Source organism: Aedes aegypti, chromosome 3, assembly GCF_002204515.2.
Source record: "Aedes aegypti strain LVP_AGWG chromosome 3, AaegL5.0 Primary Assembly, whole genome shotgun sequence".
NCBI classification, from domain to species: Eukaryota; Metazoa; Arthropoda; class Insecta; order Diptera; family Culicidae; genus Aedes; species Aedes aegypti.
Genome location: NC_035109.1, coordinates 245,348,521 through 245,366,585, shown reverse-complemented (window position 1 = coordinate 245,366,585; position 18,065 = coordinate 245,348,521). Strand labels below are relative to the sequence as shown.

At 36.7% G+C, this 18,065-nt stretch overlaps 1 protein-coding gene across 11 annotated transcripts in view; it reads right to left on the bottom strand.

Annotated features, from left to right (window-relative positions):
- LOC5566589 (probable phospholipid-transporting ATPase IA) overlaps positions 1-18,065 on the bottom strand; it is a 328,884-nt gene that overhangs the window by 149,761 nt on the left and 161,058 nt on the right. The window contains exon 1 of one of the 11 annotated variants that reach the window (XM_021853387.1): positions 13,656-14,428. The exons of the other annotated variants lie outside the window; for them this stretch is intronic. The gene's annotated coding sequence lies outside the window, so the exon portion shown is untranslated. Of the gene's footprint in view, positions 1-13,655; positions 14,429-18,065 lie in introns of those variants that run through there. 11 annotated transcript variants of the gene reach the window in all.

Below are 18,065 nucleotides of genomic sequence, written 5' to 3'. Positions count from 1 at the left end.
GGACATATTATGCTTCTGAATAATTTTATATTGCTTTTGAGGTTCATATGTATTGCAAAACAATAGTAAGCAATTGGTTTCAATATTAGAGTACCTTTTTTAACTCATGTTAGAATATTGATTTATTTTCGGAGATGTTTCCTTCATCCAAATTTAGTTCATATTTGCTGAACAAATTCATCGAATTCTAATATTTTCTTCTGCTGGAGTTATAATTAAAGCTCATTTAAATCATTTTCTTCCCAATCTTCATCGTCGGAGGAATTTGACCAATCGTTGTGAGAAACATCTGGTTCTTTCAAACATTCCAATACTTCTTTTCGAAACGGAATACTTTTCCTCTTTGGAATTTTTCGCATGGATGAAATCAGCGGATCCGAAAATAAATCAATATTCTAACATGAGTTAAAAAAGGTACTCCAATATTGAAACCAATTGCTTACTATTGTTTTGCAATACATATGAACCTCAAAAGCAATATAAAATTATTCAGAAGCATAATATGTCCATCATAATTGTTGAAAACTGCAATATTATGTTATAACATCAAGATCGTTAAACTTAAAAAACATTATTGATCCCATTGGATCCCGCTCTGGTTCATATATGTTTTGAAAGTGTGTAAGTTACTGAACAGTATAACGTCAAAATTAACTGCTACTACCTGCAACTTTGCAAGCTGTTAACCCTTAAAGGTGACGTATAAAAAAGAAGAAATAGTTCATAGCTCTTTCAAAATAAGAGATAGCGCTTTAGTCTCTTCAGCAAAAATGTGTATTTTTGAAGTTTCTACAATATTGTAGAACATTGTAAAAATTAAAAAAATCATATAAAAAAGATATTGTAAAACAATCATTTTTAAGGGGGTTAACATCATTTTTACCATATAACTTAGTAAGTATGAGAGCTAGAATTTTTTCGTCTTCGACAAAGTTTCTTCAAATGACGTTACCTACAATACTTCCTTAGGTAGTTTTCAATTTTGAGAAAAAATAAAAAAGTTAATTTTTTTTCTCAGTGTATACAATTGAAAACGATTTTTTTTATTTCTATAATAAAGTACTCTTAAAAAGAAGAAACATTGCAGAAGACACCAAAACGCTAAAACCGATAGTTTTGGCGCAAACCCACATTGCCCACTTTTTTTGATTCCATCCCACTGTGCGTCCCAAGCCTTATAAAATTGACAAGAAGGGAGTTGGTCCAATATGTAAAAAATGTGCGTGATATAATTTGTGTATAATCCAGGGTTGCAAAAAGTCATGAAATTCACGCTACCAAGCAGAGTTAATCACAGTAAAATTCAGCTATCGGTGCTGTAGGCAAAATGCCTAGAATGTAGTAAAACACCCGTTGCTAAAGGCAACCCAAAACATCTGTAGGAAAATGTGCTATTTTCCGGAGCATATTTCCCACATTTACAGCCTTCGATGACACTAACGATTTACAAAAATCATGAGCCCAAAATAGGCTACTTTATTAGATACACGTTTTCAAACTACTGTAGTGAGAAGTGCCACGTGAGTTTCCGCGAGATTCAAGCAGGCCTCTCGCCAAAAATGTTTCTGTCGGTATAATTCGGAAGAACGGCAAACTTTCAAAAGAAGGGCGATTCTCTATGAAAATGACAATAGTTATAGCAGGAATTTATGTTGATGGGTTTATTCATCAGTTTGAACATTAGCATAACTCGAAAGAACAGCCTATGTATGGAAGAAGGGCAATTATCCAATGAAAATGTAGACAGTGGGACAAAAATAATAATATAGTCACACCTCCATGAGTCGATATCTGACTTGGATAATGACTTGGATAGCTATTTGAGGGGACCATCATAGTAACCATGAAATTTTGATTTTAGTATGGTTCCATGAGTCGATATCGAGTCATGGAACATCGACTCATGGAGGTTTGACTGTAATACCAGAATAACTCGAAAATGCAACGGGCAAAAACTTTCTCACAGGCTGCTCAAAAATAGTGTAAGGCAGCATCCATTTATTACGTAACGCTAGAATTGAAAATTTTAGACTCCCTCTCCCCCTCCGTAACGCTTTTTGAATGAAAAATAACAAATTTTTGTGTGAGCCGTAACGCTTGAGCTTACTCCCCCCCTCCCCCTAGAAGGTCACGTAATTTGTGGATGCCGCCTAAAGGTCTAAAATGTCTTGAGATTATTTAGTCTTGAAGTAAGTCTACGTTTGGAAACCTATCAAAGGGATATAAGATCTAGAAAATTACATGATGTATGAATAGATTAACCTTCCAGTCGTCGCGCGGTTTGCCACCGTCAGAATCACTACGCTGCTGTTGTGAACGAAAAGCGAGTTTTTTTTAGCTGTGTTGTACAAAATACAACAGCGCGACGATTGAAGTATTAACTAAGCTTGGAATCAGATTGTTTGAAAACAAATCTTAGCTGTTGAAAGTTTCGATCTATTGAAAAACCTCGATCTTTAAAATAAAACAAAAATATGTTGGATACAATCAATAATACATATATTTTCAAAATATTTATTAATAAAGCTAAAAGCATGTTGTCTATTGCTAAATTATTCAATTTTTAAATAGTTTTATTCATGAAAAACAGGGATGTAATTAATTGGAACATCAATAAAATATTACCACCGTATTATTTCGTGGATGGCATGAACCTCGAAAAACTAATCTTTGACAATCTAGTGACTATTTAAAGAGTATTCTTAGAACTTTGCACATTATTTTCATGGTTCTCATATTACTTTGCTTTAAGAAATGGTATAGAACCGGAAATTACTTATTTCATTTACCATTGAGTAGCTTTCCGAGAAATGGGTATCCGGGAAATGATTTCCGGGAAACGTCTTTCCGGGAAATGGTAGAGAACCCCATTAAACAAATAATACCGGATGTTCTAAACATTGCATTATTTTTATCCATTTTGAATCGCTGCTTCCTACATTGTTAATTTGATTTTATTCCATGCCCTGCTATCCATAACCGAAAACTCAAGTCAGAAAGTATTCTTTAATGCCAACTTGCGTTCCGATATATAACATGAATTGTATGTTCAATAATCTGAATTGTGAGTTCATTGATTCACCAAGCTATCCAGAATATTGTTGTATAAAAACTAATTTGGTTACATGATGAAATAGGCTCCATAATGCCTTATGGCACATGAGCATATGGAAACTCAGCCAACTGTGAAAAATTTTTGCGGCATGTAAAATCAATGTGTCATTGAAAACATTTGAATGTGCTTAAAGGTTTCATAATTCATAATTAATATATTAAAAATTAGTGTCGTCAATGGTTACACCTCCAAAAGGGCGTAACTCCGAATTTTGTTGATGTACTCAATCAAAACTCCACCTAGAAGTTACAACTAACTAAAACACCAAATTTCGATTTATATTTCTTCTGATAATTACGGCCAATACAAATCCGTTTAAATATCTCAGATTTCCTTTGAAATTGCGAACTTATACAATCAAAAGGGCGTAACTTCAAAACGGGCCCTACGATTTTTTTTTTAATTTTGTCCAGACATGCACCTTAACTACAGAAAACGACTAGTGAGCACATATTTTATGGAGATTTTTTTCTGATAATAACGGTCAGGGGAGCACCGTGGTGACGACTCATGCAAAGCCAAACCGGTTGACTGCCAAATTTGTTAACGCATGCAAAGATACCAGTTTCAGTTTTTATCAGCTTTTAGTTCGCAATACCAGATACCACTATCAAGTCGTTGTTTGCGATCCAAATTGAACCCCACGAAGGTCAACCATTTAGGTATACCTTGGTGTGCTGAGCTTGGCTGGCTCATAATGCAAGGTTCGTTCTGCTACAAGACACGACGATGATGATGATGATAGTGGCTGGATATTGATTTTCTAATCGTATTTCTTGCGGGCTCATGAGGTATGACATCAGTCCCCATTACCTACGCTATTTCTGGGAGTGTGATTTCCTGGTAACTGCCGAACGGGTGATAATGGGCTTCGTCATTATTGGCAGGGAATCCAATTTAGATTTATGACTGGTGGTGAAGTATTCTCGCCCGGCTTGGGTGACATACACAGCACAAACGGGCCGAGATAATACATAGAACATCTGAGGACAAATGCGTTTGTTTCGGAAATTCAATGTTAACCCTCTAATACCCAAATTTTTATTTTCGATTTAAGTATTATTTTTCGTTATCTAAAATAGTTCTAAACACGTTTTGGGCATTTTTTTATTTTTATTCGCAAATTTTTAAATTTTGGTTTTTGATTTTTATAATTTTTATTTTTGAACATCCCTAGCTTTTTTCATTTTTTCTTGAAGCCTTTTCTAGTTGTTGATTTTTGGCAATAATACAAATTTTAATTGTTACGGTATTTTGAAAAATATAAAATTTTTAATTTTTTTTCGGAGCGTATTTTATTTTCCGTGTAACTAACGGAAAAACAGGTTTGAAATGATTTTAATACCACCAGGCTCTTCGTTTGTGATACGTTAATCGTAGAAAAATATAAAAGTTACGATTTTTTATATTACACGTTAAATGAAGCCCAGGCATTTGTAGGTTATATAATAATGCAATTTTTCAAACAATTTCTAAAAATACAAAAAAGTTTCAAAAGTCATAAAAAACTTTTCTTATATGCGTGTTATGAGTCAAGGTATAAGCCAAAAATAAAATCATTTTGTTTTCCGAGCTACGAAAAAATACACAAAATTCCAAAGTGTACCCCATCTAAAGGCGGGGTTGGGTATTAGAGGGTTAACTACTTTATCGACAGAGACATTTTTGTATTTATTTTTGTTTTCCGATATTTGTGCACCATTTTTTTACAAGTTCCCAAAACAAAAACTCACCTGTTTTCAAAGTTCAGGTTGATTTTATTTATTGAGCATTTGGTTTGAAGATTCCTATATGGTTTTCTTCCGACCGCAATTTTGTTTTCAGTCAATTTATAAAAATAAATAAGGTTTGGGCTGCCCAACATCAGCTATCAAGTAGCTTTTCTGAAAAATATTACAACAGAAAATGTAAAATAATGGTGAATGCATTCCTATATAATTTCTGCTACCCTCAAGAATTTTTTTACGAAATTGCAAAAAATGTTGTACGTAACTCGTTGCAGAACTCGATTTTTACAGCAATCGTAGTAATTATCCTCCTCGGCTAGCCTCGTAGGATAAATTTACGACTCATGCTATAAAAATCATCACTCTGCAATTTGTTCCGTAATAGTAGTTTACGGAACAAGTTGCAGAATGATGATTTTTACAGCACGAGTCGTAAATTTATCCTACGAGGCTTGCCGAGTAGGATAATTACAACGAGTGCTGTAAAAATCGAGTTCTGCAACGAGTTACGTACAACATTTTTTGCAATTTCGTAGAAGACCACTCGAGGGTATCAGAAATTATATCGGAATGCATTCATCATCATTTTACAATTTCTGCAACATTGTTGTGTAATGATTCATTACACAACTCAAAACGGTTGCGTAATGAGAAAGCGTTGCGTAATGAATCATTACAGCACTGGTTTCAGTTGCGTAATGACTATTCCCGCACTGCATACTTCAGTGCAGGAAAGTAGGCCGTTTCATGACAGATTGGCATGATGAAAACAGCCTATTACGATGAGAAATTGCAAAAACTACTATTACGCAACTTAAATCAGTTTTGTAATGAATATTACGCAATGTTTTTGCATTAAGCAACTGTTTTGAGTTCCTTTATGAATCATTTTGATTTTGGTCTAAAAATCATAATTCTACAACTTGTTGCGTAAACTACAATTTTTTTTTCATAGCACGGATGTTTAAAATAAACTGAAACTAAAGATCATCCGGTGAACACATTCTTTTTCACTTCTTGGTACATCAAAATAATTGGATCGCTATTTTTTCACTTGTTGGTTTGTCCATACAATCGAGTTGTTTTTTGGAATTGTAAGTGTCTTGATAAGGCTACTGGTTGTGGGTATTTGAGTACTAGATCTTCAACAGTATCCGAATTATATTTGCCTGCCAAAAACATCATTCTGGGATGTTTTCTGGCTCAGCAATAAGAAATTTCGCATGAATCACATGGACCAGACTATGTGTCAACACCATGATTCATCAAATGTTCTGAAGAAGTTCTCTAGGAGCTTCCTGATGTTCCTAAATGGTTTCTTGAGCTTTTCAAATGATTCTTAACAGTTTTATGTGCATCAAAAAGAGTTATCCAGAGATTTTCAATTCAATGTTGGGTTATGATTATCAAAGATCAGCCTTGTAACACTTCAACAAAAAATCTAACGGTAAATTATAAAGTATTTTTCAATTCAATGAAAAAAACATATCTGTTTGTTCTTAATGTGTAAACAACTTAAGTAAAAAAATATGATTTTGATTTAATTTCCACGAAAACCAAGAATGGTTATCAAATGATCTGAAAGTGCCTCTAATCATGAAAGTCAGACGTGAAGAAAATATACCCAGACAACCAAAATGGACGTATAACGAAATAGCCTGAAGGATTTACATGTGCAAAATTTCACTTATTATAGGACTTCTACGTACAAAAGTGTAGGCGGTATACGTGCATATATTATATGATGAATAATAGCATGCAATGCGAATGTATGATTTTTTTACCGAACAAACTTGTGATCTTATGTGACTAAACTTATGATAACAAATGTTGATTTGACAGCTGCGACGGATTGATTCGACTTGCTTTGAACGAGTGTACGGGACGAAACAAAATGTACAAATGAACTCAGAAAAAAAAGCGTTTTATGCGGGGAAACTTATCATTCTGACGATTTTATCCACCGTGTTTTGCGGGTTTGATGTAATTTGTATGAATATACGAGTTGTTCCGTGAACTTTTATGCGATTTCTGGTTGTAACTTGACAAGCTTAAGAAAAAAATCATTTCAAATGGGATTCAGATTTTGGACAGTTTCGACGTACTCAGAAAATTTATCTGGAGGGCGTTTTGTATGAGATGATATTTTGGGGAAATCAAGGCGGGGTCTTGAAAATGACAACTTTAGAGATCTCTTCCCTGAAAAATAAAAAACAAACAAAAGAAATCTTACAGGAACCCTGACATAAGAGTGTGATTTCTCATTGAACAGACTTTTTTTTTTAATATTTATAAGATTTTTTTTTTTAATTCTAAGTGACATTACGAAAAGTATAACTGCTTGTTTTGCTGTAGATTTCTTTCACATGTTACCTCGAAGATCTGTTCAGGAGTTTGATTAGTGATTTTTCACGAGCTTCTTGGGCAATTCTTCCAAGAATTTCGTTTTAGATACCTTCATGAATTAAATCTAGACTTTATTCAATGGATTATTTCCCCCCAAAAACCGTTTCATTTTTCAAAGACGTTCCAAGTTTTCCAGAAATTTATTCATTGATTCCTCTATCACTTTCTCTAACATTTGCGTTTAGAACATCTTCAAAAATTCGAATTCTTTTTTAAATTCCCAAGCAAGCCTTCGAGGACTTTTTTCAATCATCCATCAAGGGAATCTCCAGGAAAATGTCAAAGAAATTTCACTGATTTTCCGGAAAAAAATTCACCTACAGTTATTTTTTATAAAACTTTTGTGGATTCTTATTATGCATTGATGAATTCTTACGATGATCTCTGAAAGAATTCTTGGATTTTTTATGAATTAAAAAAAATGAATCTCTGAATAAAGTCCCACAAGACTTTTTGAAGAAATTCGGAAACAATCCCTGAATAAATTTATGTATGAACGATCGGACTGCATGATTTGATGCAGTACTAACTGGTGTGGAAGCTTGAATGAAGTTGTGAAGAATCCATCGAAATTTGGAAATTTGATTTAAAAAAATCGTAACAATAATAAGGTCTATCAAGTTGAATTTATTTGGGAATTATTAAATTGTTACATCGAATAATGCCTGATCAATTCTTGAGACTAATTGTATATATTTTTTTTATAATAATCCTCATAAAAATGCCTGGAATAAATTAAAAATTAGCGTAGGAATTATTGTAGGGTTTCTTCGAAAAAATGTCAAAACGTGTTTTTTGTTTCAAAAACTCTGGAATAAATCATTGTGGAAGAACTCCTGTAGGATCCGTGGAAAATTTCCTAGAAGACTGGAAAAATTTGATAAGGAATGAGCAAAAATACTTGTGGAGGAAGTCCTGGGATAATCACTCGGATTTGTTTAAAGTATTGTTGTTTGCGTTTGAGATGCGAATCGAGTCTAACTGAGCTTCACACGCGGTAACACAAAGTAACCAAAGGATACTTTGCAACCCTGATCCATATCACCGCCAACCTAGCAAAGAAAACCAATCGTTGACTTCGCCTTCCTTGTTGTTGAAATTTGTGCTAGGCTATAAAGCACGTAAAATAAAAATCTGAAAAAATATATTTATCATAGCCGATACGATTAATCATCAGACTATAGCTTATTTTATTGGAAATTTTAAAGTTAAGTATACGAAATTTAAAGGAAAGCTAATAATCCGGTTTCAGCTGTGGTCAATTTTTAAAAGAATCAAAACCAAGTACTTGTATACCCGTTAAAACATGTAAAAATCTATATTTTTTGTTATCTATCCAAAAATATAGACATTTGACATAAGTAAATTTGTATTGAATTATTTTTATTTCAATTGAAAATACCTGAAAACCTATGGTTTTGTGAAATTATCTTATGAGGAGAGAAAAACTTGCGATTTTTTTAAAATTCTACCATATTGTCAAATGTTTCCAAGCAAAGCTAAATAAAATTTTGAACAAAAACTCTTGCGGAACATGTTGGATACCACATCGAAGGATATTGATAAAAACATCCATTACTAGTCAAGTTCCATCAAAACACAAAAGTAGGGTCTGTGCTGGCTAGATAAGGATAGGTTTTCCAAGATCAAAAATTACAATGTAAAATGTTATTCTTTCAAACACAAATTTTACAGACAGCAATTTAAATTCCCCAAGGAAAAATACAAAAATATAAAAAGATTTATTTGTTTGGAAAAATATTGTGATTCTCGTTATCAAAGATAATATGGCAATCTTAAGTTCTACCTAATTGTCTAAACATGGTTCATGCTGGATAAAATCTGTTCAGTATTACATAGCCTACGTAAACCTTATGCACCGTGGGACAAATATGCGTAGAACGGTAGTTTTGTAGTTGATTTTTTAGATAAAACGAAATATGTTTTGAATGAATGATCCCCTGAGACCCTTTCAAACCTATTTGGAAATTCCGAAAGAGACTTTGAGATCTTTGAGAAACCCTAGTACTTTGATGAAAACCCATGATTACCTTGAAGTAACCCTCAGGAAGCTTATTGTATACCCTTTGAAAACCTTACAAAACGTTACTGAAGCCGCCTTCGAACTCCATTTGGAATGCATTCGAAGCTTTGGAAACCGCTGATTATAATCTTTGAAAATGCAACCCCATGATTCTCCAAGATCACAAATCTGCGTTCAGGTTGAAAACTTGGGTTACACGATGATGATGACTAATCGAACAATTGTTCAACGCAGAGTACTTCTTGGTTCTAGAGATTTGTGCTCCTACTGTTTTTTTTCTTGGTTGTTGATAAATACTTGGAGTTTCCCGAAAGATTTTCATCAGAACTCCATTCTATAATTTTGAAGTAATTTGCTTACAAAATAATGATGGATTTGTTTCCCAGAATTATTTCATGAACTCCGTTAAAAGTGTCCCCAAGAGTTGATGGAAAAGTTTATTATTTAAATATAAACGCACAAAAATTATGCGTAATTTATAGATTAAAAACATTTAAACTAAATATATCAAAGCTGTTTTCACCAAATTTTCGTGATCATAGGAAAGTAAACACTCTATTCTGACTTTGACTCTATTGTAAACAATATCACGTTTGATTGGAATCAGTCCAAATGTCTCTTTTATTTATTACATAATAAATTGACGCTGCCTACCATTGCATCAAAAACTGGATTTATGAGGAGCCCCAGCTTTCGCAATTCGTCGCACTTCGAGTCAAGCGATTCCAGCGATTCGCAACGAATCGCCTAAGTGGCAACAGGTGTCATTCGCAGGTCGAACTATATCTCGCCAGTCACATAGTAGGTAGTAGGGGTGTTGTCGTCGCACGGTCACGGTCTCATTGCCAGTGCGACACGATACAGTTATCGGGAGAAAATCCCACGCCATCCATCGTCGCCACGTCACTTCATTTGACTTAGGACTTATAATGAATGGATCGTTTCCATTTTCATTCACCGAGCGATTCATCAGCCATCAACGCGATCAGCATCCTATCCTGTACCATTATTGCAAACACGGCAGTGCGCACTGTTGTACCCTCAGACAAGCTGTGTTACAAAAATAGCTGAAAATGATGAGTTTTTCGAACCATCAGCTGTGAGCCGCCGCAGATGACTGGAGGCAAAACAAATTCGGTTAAGTTCTCCGAGTATGTTTACAGTTGTTAATGCTTTTGCGTCACATTCGGTGTATTTTTCAACTAATGCCATTTTTTTAGGGGAGGGTAGACAAAATTCGATCCCCTCAAGACCCTAAACACAAAAGATTCAAATATTAAATTTGTTTCTGAGAATACACCTGCTAACAAAAAACATAAAATTTCACTCACTTTGATGATCTACATTACGAACATTTAGCCTATTGACTGTTGTCTCTAATAATTGACTTCTTCTTGGCATAACGTAAATGGAACAGAGCCTGCTTCTTAGCTTAGTGCTCAATGAACAGTTCCACAGTATCCAAAATTTTCCTTGCCTTGTTTCTACGTCACTTGAATGGCTAAGTCGACATTAATTATTTTGGCATGATTTGTAAATATAAGCTGTATTGTTCTTTTTTTAGAAGATTATGCTAGAATGTCGTTTCAAGAAAGTCATTTTCACTTTTTCCCCCCTCATAATTACATTGACTTGTAGTGGAACATAAACAGAAGAAAGTTCATTCCCTTCGGAATAATCGATAATCTCCCACTATTTACCGAACGGACGTAATTAACAACAGTATTATTTTAAATTAAACCGTAACTTCAGCTTCAGTAGGATGCTACTTACAGACCTACAGAAGCCAAAAAATCCATACGGAAAAAGTAAAACAAGTGCCTTATAAAATTATCGAAATCGCCTATTCTTTGTGTTAAACGTCCTTTCGGGAAAGACAACTAGAATTATTAAAAATTTAAAGGTCGATTTCGTTTGCATGGTTGTATCTGTAATGGGGGTTTTCAATGTATATACGGTGTCGATGTGTCGATGTTTATGATGGTCCCCTGAAACAGCTTTCCAAAGCATTTCAATTCCAAAATTCAATATATTTTGAGTTCGTTGCCCTATCAACATTGAGGTTTACCTGTAAGTTCTTATCATCTCTAGAAAGATTCGCGAATCAGGCGAAACTGACAAAATGTACACAATTTAAGAAAATATAGCGTTGAAATTGTAGCTCGATTGTCTATTCACTGCACTTGAACTTTTCCCCTATCGATAATTTAACTATTCAAAAAACGCAAATTTGTAGAAGACGAAACTTCACCTCATGCCAAACCACACACTTTATTGATTACGCCTGTGTTTTTGTTTAACAAAGTGATGGGCGCATCTGAAATCGAAATCAAAACACGGCGAGAGTAAACGGCGACACTGCAAACAAAAAATAAACAAGGCGTACATGGTGGGCTTACTTGGAACCAGAAGGTAAACACGGCGCAAAAGTAATGGGCGACACTGAAAATAATATCGATTACAGGCTCATAACATTGGGCGATACTGGAATTCTCGAGTACGTTTTAGGCGAAACCTTTAAAGATATTTTGAGTACGAAATAGCTAGGGGAATTGTAGGAGATGTGTGTGGTATTAATGAGGATTTTAAAACTAGGTTTATGAAATGTGTATTAAAGTGAAAAGGTTAAAGTTTGAGTATATTTTATCCAATTGGGATTTGAAATTGCACATGAGAATTTCATTGATCATTTTCTCATTGTTATTGATTTGTCAGATAGGCCCTTATCGCGAATCCCTCTCGATCTAGAAGAAATATTTATAGTGTAAAACGTACCGTCAAACGGGGTAACAACAGGCAACCCAGATTAGGCAAACATTGGATTAGACAAATCATGACCCAATAGAAACATTACTGCGCTTGAATAGGAAGTTCAATAAAATATTGTAAACGACTTTTTACTAGCCTTCAAGCTAATTAAAATGTTACCTAATAGCCGTGTAATACAATGCTTGAAGGTTTCGTTTTATTTCTTTAATAGGAAAACGATCAAAATTTTAGTAAAAACAATTATTTTATAATAAACCTTCAAGCTGTTTAGTGGAATACCTATAAGTAAATTAGAAACCGAATTTAGTACTATACTATTTAATTCCACTAGATCTGGTATCATTTGACAGGATACGCGAATTTCGACTTCAACTGTAAGGCCGTCTTCAGTATCGTGTACTAGACTCGACTTCTATTCCGGTACACGAAACTGTGAACGGCCTTACAGTTGAGGTCGAAATACGCGAATCTGTCAAAGGATACAAACTCTAGTGGAATTGAATGGTATAGTACTAAATTCGATTTCTCATTTATCAATTATTTTAGTCGACAATTGGCCTTAGCATCGGAGTATTTTTATGCATTTACTCTAGCAATTTATTTTGTTCTCAAACTCGATATAGAGAAACTGAATATGGAGTAAGGGAAAGCAGACTGTATGATTCAAAATTATGGTGACACTACCCAAAACAAAATTACCTCTCAGGCACTGCAGAATATTGTTGTTTTCGGGATAATACCGCAGATTTCGAGGTTGTTTGAAAAAAAAGTGTCGATTTCTATAAAAATTTCAAAATTTTGTCCATCCCACGCTTAAATAAGAGTTCTGGAAAACGTGAACTGTCAAAAATACACCATGAACTACCATCATGTTTACATGAACGTTCTCGGAACTAGACAACACGTTCACATAAACATGATCTAGTTCACGGTATATTTTTGCTTGTTGACGAGTTCACGACTGCTGTTCACGGATACGAGAACGGACTTTTTCTGTGCCCATGTATAAGCTCAGTGGAAGAGGTGGATCCTTATTGTGGATCAAATCGATTCATAATATGGATCAGAACACTATAACAGCAATTTATCTGCGTGGTAAACGAATGGTTTGTTAGTGAAATTATACGTTTTGGCGTTTCTTCTGGAATCGTCTTATCTTTGATTCATAACTGTGGTATGATTTTCTTCCTGTATAGATTTTGGATCACGTATACGATAGTAGGTACAATATGTTCTGTGTAATTGCAACTCTATTTGTTGAGATATTCTCCGTTCAATCCAACTCTGATCTATATCTATGTGCTATCCATAACAGTAGGGTGAGTGTACAAGCTATAAGTCATTTGAGCTTTCCGTGTTCATATAATGTACATAAGACTGCTAGGTTTGAAATTCCAGACTTTTCCATTTTTCCATATAAGGTACCTTATCGTATAAATTCATTGATTGATCAACTTCACTCCATTCTACGGCACGGTATGTAATCCTACTCGCGTCTACTAATCATTCACGTGAAAGAAAACAATCCACTCTGGTACCCCACATCTAGTAGGCTGAAAGTGTGCATGAATCATAGCTTGCTTTGATACTTTACCCAGACGGCTTTAAGTCACGTGTGTATTGAGTTGGTTTGTTTATCAATTGGCTTCGGCTCAAATGGGATTTTCAATGCCTAATTGCACATTCACTATGATATGCCGCAATCGATGGTGGTTGTTGTTGTTGAACGCTCCGTTACTGCAGTACGGTGACTTTCTTACATATATTTCCCTTTTCGCTCTTCTCACTGCACACTTTCTTTTCTCGGTAGTGTGAACACTTCACCTCATCACTGTGACATCACACTCCACAAATGTGGAGAAACAACATTCACGGTAATTCACACATTCAGCACGCACTGCGAATCATTTCGATTTGCGAATATGAGCCGAAGAAAACAGTGACAACACATTCCGGTAGACAAGGTCGTAAATGACACCAAATACGCACGAACAATAATGTTGCTCAGCAACCAGTCCAAATAAAACTGAGAGACTGACACTTCTTCACCAAAGTAACAGACTGCACACACGGTTTACTTTGACCCACAAAATCAGCACTCTTTGCGCACCGTTTTGAATGGGGGGCTAATATATTTTTCACTCGATTGAATTGTTTTGTCTGTTTATCGTTCTACCCGCGGCTACGGCATTCGCAAACTAAGGGGTTCGAATTTGATTTCTCACAACCGCAGAAAATTGAATAAATTACGGGTACCGCGACAATGACGACGACAGCAGCAACAACAACAATATATGCGATATGTATCACCCAACAGCAAGCGAAACGATCAGCCGTCAGGCAAAAACTGACATTACCTACTACGGTACATATGATGGTTAGTTGTACATCTCTAACCATTCAGTTTAGTTTCGAACATCCCATACAACCGAACTATGAGCCTGTGCATGCTACTTAAACTTTTGACTTTTACTGTAAGCGCTACTGTTTGCAATCTGACTTCGTAGAAGAAGAGCGAGACAAGCACCAAGACACACGGCGCACAGTAGAAAGTCATGAGAACAAAAAGAATTTATGGACAAGCTACGAGGCTCTGAACTCAACACGACGGCATTCGATGACATGTTTGATGTGAGCAAAGGATATGCGAAGCCGAGTTTTGTTTTATTTGCTGTACTTTGAAGCCGTTATGTTGTTTTAATCATTTGCAAGGAGATATTTAACTTGTATGATTTTGTTAATCGTTCAAGCTGAACCATTGATTCTGTATGTTTATTGTTTACTCTAGGTTAGTTCGGGAGATATATTTACAAATGTGCCTTCTATCTTAGGCTTCTGTTTGGAAAATAATCTGCTCTGTACAATAATATTCGCATTGCGTTACATCTGCCGTCTGTCAAATACAAACTACACAAAATATTACTCAGCAGTAAGAATGTGGTTAGTAGAAACATCGCTCGTACTTTATAGTAACCATGCTGATGTATTATTTCGATGTTCTCTTTTTATTCGGGGTGTCTGGGGTGATACGCACCAGGCTGAGAAAATAAGTAAATTAGTGTTCAACATAAAGACTGTGTACAAATGATCTGAAATCAACAGAGGAGGCTTATTTTACTACAAGAATGAATCTGTCACTTGTATTTTACCACCGAAGCCCGAAGACATATTTTATTTAGCACTATTACATTGACTAACGAGATTATTTTACATTGGAATATCGGCTGCGAAGTGTTTGGAAGCTACCGTCGAAAAAAATACTTCTCAAGATCCTCATTCCAAGATCCAAACACCAAACGCTGGCAAAAAAAGGCTACGATAATTGTAATTTTGAGTTGTAACCGCTGGAAATTTCAAAATAATAAATCACTTAGAAACATGTAAAGATTTAAATTCTAGACCGTGAGCACGGTTTGTTAGCACAGCGAATCTTGAATTCCAGCCCGAAAATAAAATTAGGAAAAAGTAGAGAACAATCTAGTCTGTAAACCTGGTACACAAGCGGAGAGAATTCTGAATTCTAGTCCACAAAAAGGCGAAGGGGGTCTTTGAGTCATAATAATAAATGCAGAAGAAGCTGTACTAGATATCATATTATTTGAAATAAACCATGTTTGGAAATTTTCATAAATAGCAACTTAAAATATAAATGTCTAAAGTAGATTGAAATCATTGTCTCACTCTAAAAATTGTGTTCGCGAGGTAAAAATCTAAACGTTTTTGGTCTGATTTATCGCTAGTAGAAATTATAAAAATTAGACAAAGATACAAATCAGAAACAGCAGACCCGCCTCTTTCGGGAGAAAAAACGCCGCCTGGAGGAGACGGAGTGCGAGGAGATGGAACAGCTGTGCCGGTCTCAGGAAACGCGTAGGTTCTATCAGAAGCTCAACGCATCCCGCAACGGCTTCGTGCCGCGAGCCGAAATGTGCAGGGATAAGGATGGGAGCATTCTGACGGACGAGCGTGAGGTGATCGAAAGGTGGAAGCAGCACTTCGACGAGCACCTGAATGGTGCTGAGAGCACAGGCAATGAAGGACGTGACAACGGAGGAAATGCCTTCGTCAGTACTGCGGAAGATGGAAACCAACCAGCCCCCACTTTGAGGGAGGTTAAGGATGCCATTCACCAGCTCAAGAACAATAAAGCTGCTGGTAAGGATGGTATCGGAGCTGAACTCATAAAGATGGGTCCGGAAAGGCTGGCCATTTGTCTGCACCGGCTGATAGGCACAATCTGGGAAACAGAACAGCTATCGGAGGAGTGGAAGGAAGGGGTAATCTGCCCTATCTACAAGAAAGGCGACAAGTTAGATTGTGAGAACTTTCGAGCGATCACCATTCTAAATGCGGCCTACAAAGTATTATCCCAGATCATCTTCCGTCGTCTGTCACCTGTAGTAAACGAGTTCGTGGGAAGTTATCAAGCCGGCTTCGTTGACGGCCGATCGACAACGGACCAGATCTTTACTGTACGGCAAATCCTCCAAAAATGTCGTGAATACCAGGTCCCAACGCATCACCTTTTCATCGATTTCAAGGCGGCATACGACAGTATCGACCGCGTAGAGCTATGGAAAATCATGGACGAGAACAGCTTTCCCGGGAAGCTCACGAGACTGATAAGAGCGACGATGGAAGGTGTGCAAAATTGTGCAAAACGACAAGGTGATGGACTTTCGTGCCTGTTGTTCAATATTGCGCTAGAAGGTGTTATGCGGAGAGCCGGGCTTAACAGCCGGGGTACGATTTTTACGAGATCCAGTCAATTTGTTTGCTTCGCGGATGATATGGACATCGTCGGCCGAACATTTGAAAAGGTGGCAGACCTGTACACCCGCCTGAAACGCGAGGCAGCAAAAGTTGGACTGGTGGTGAATGCGGCCAAGACAAAGTACATGCTAGCTGGTGGGGCCGAGCGCGACAGGGCTCGCCTAGGTAGCAGTGTTACGATAGACGGGGATACGTTCGAGGTGGTCGACGAGTTCGTCTACCTTGGATCCTTGCTGACGGCTGACAATAACGTTAGCCGTGAAATACGGAGGCGCATCATCAGTGGAAGTCGGGCCTACTATGGCCTCCAGAAGAAACTGCGGTCAAAAAAGATTCACGCCCGCACCAAATGTACCATGTACAAAACGCTCATAAGGCCGGTAGTCCTCTACGGGCATGAAACGTGGACGATGCTCGAGGAGGACTTGCAAGCACTTGGAGTCTTCGAACGTCGGGTGCTTAGGACGATCTTCGGCGGTGTGCAGGAGAACGGTGTGTGGCGGCGAAGGATGAACCACGAGCTCGCCCAACTCTACGGCGAACCCAGTATCCAGAAGGTGGCCAAAGCTGGAAGGATTCGATGGGCAGGGCATGTTGCAAGAATGCCGGACAGCAACCCTGCAAAGATGGTATTCGCTTCAGATCCGGTTGGTACAAGAAGGCGTGGAGCGCAGCGAGCTAGGTGGGCGGATCAAGTGCGTATCGATTTGGCGAGCGTGGGGCAGAACCGAGGATGGAGAGATGCGGCCACGAACCGAGTATTGTGGCGTGAAATTGTTGATTCAGTGTTATCTGTGTAGATGTTAACTAAATAAATGAAATGAACAAATCAGAAAATAAAAAGTTCGCAAATCTCGAAGAGCACCGTCCTGGCTGAGGAACTTGACGTTTTAGATCGTTAAAAAAATCCAGGATTTTTGTTAGAGATGTGCTGAAAACAAACTGTTCGGCTCGGTATTCGAATTGGAATTTGTGTGGAATTTTAGGATTATACGCTCAATGCTGCCGAAAGCCAAGAAAATCGATTAAGCATAATCCACCAGATAAACCGATACATTCAAACCAGAAACTTTAAGTTTATTCATGAGGTTGATGACTTTCTCCTGCATCCTGATCCGAGATCAACAGAGTAGGCTCTGATTATAAAAAGGGTGCAAAGTGAGAAAACGAATTTTATTTAGCAAATTTACAGACTTGATAAGTGATCATGGCATTTATAGACAAAAGTAGT